Raw genomic sequence first — 1607 nt, forward strand, 5'->3', positions numbered from 1 at the left:
GTGAGCGCATTATTTGTAATGATGGTCTGGTGACCTGCAGCAGCCTTGCAAAATGCAATATTATGTTTTTAAAGGGTCACAAAGCGGTTGTGACCACGTTTTGCAAACTTTTAACACGATGCACTTATTCAGTATTCGATTCGATATTCTAAGATGAGTGAGTGAAGTAACTTTATTTTGGTCCAGAGAAGACGCAGGGGAGACCCCGCGCCACCCGGCTAGTCCCTCGTAGGGACCGCCATGAGAAGCCATGCCATGAGAAGCCAGCAAAAAACCCCAAAGACAAATTAGGGAATTTCTACTTACTGATTGAATTAGAGAAATGATAAATTAGTGGCAATGAAAGTGGATGGAAAAACAACTTGCTGCAGGTGAAGAACGATCCCACGAATTCGCTATACGCATCCGTTGCTATATACACCTTATATATACTATACGCAATGACTATAGTTGGCCTACAGTGAAGTCGATGCACGGATCAAGCGGTTTATTTACGTTTCGGCCGGGGTCCAATTGTCATCACAATACGATTCATGGTATAGCTGCGTGCAGTTTATGTAAGACCGTGTGAAGATATGTATACATTAAAAACAAAGAAAATGAGTGAACGGGATCCGGTTCACTAATTCCGATGAACAGCTGATACATGTCTAAACAATTCGAGTCGGCAAACAAATCATCTGAAGTTACGCACAAGAAAGAATTTCGAAAGGCAAGTGTCAGGTGATTGCAGAAAACGTTAGCGAATAGGTGCTATGTAACCAAGCAACACCAAATGAAGAAATAAAAATTTTAAAAAGTAACCTACTACTAAAAAATTTGGGAAAAGAGGGAAGATGTGACGGGCTATGAAGACTGGCAACTCAATTTTCCCACACTTTCATGGAAACCAGACGCGACGGTATAAAACATCAATAAGAAAGGATTCACGAGCTTCCCTGTCGTTATTTGAATGAATTCCCGATTCAAGCAACCTCACTTTCATCTTATCAAATGATTGGTTAGGGAGGTGCACGTGTTTTGAGATGGGCAGGTTGGCCAAAGTGCTAGTGCCGGATTTACCAATCAGAAATCGCTTCTGGTGGCCGAAGATGGAAAGGAATGTCCACGCCTACGTCGCTAGTTGCGTAATCAGTATTATCATGTAGTAGTGACGATGAAAAACACAGTAGCAAAACAGTGAATGACGAAATGAACCATTTATTGGGTGAACGTCTGAATACAAAAACGTCACACTCAAAGCACGACAATAGCGGCGAACACAGCCGGCGATAGTCGAAATCTGATCTGCGGGACAATTGCGTCGGCTTTTATGCTTGAGTCATCGAAGGTTCCTCTATGATCTCTGGTGCCCGCATGTCTTCCAGGACCTACAGCATAATTCGCGTCACGCATGCAGTCAGATTAAAAAAGGTTAAGTGAGAATGGATGGAACTATCGATAATATTCGAGAAACTTCCGATGCATGCAAGTGCATCCTGTGCTAAGCGACAACTTTTAACTTTGTTAGGCCGTGAATACATGAGTAATCGAAGGGTCTAGAGTAAACGCTGGTGCACCCGCGTTTTCCAGAAAGTATTGTGCAATTTGCGTCGCGCATACAGTCA

The sequence above is a fragment of the Dermacentor albipictus genome, chromosome 7 (genome assembly GCF_038994185.2).
Source record: "Dermacentor albipictus isolate Rhodes 1998 colony chromosome 7, USDA_Dalb.pri_finalv2, whole genome shotgun sequence".
Classification (NCBI taxonomy): Eukaryota; Metazoa; Arthropoda; class Arachnida; order Ixodida; family Ixodidae; genus Dermacentor; species Dermacentor albipictus.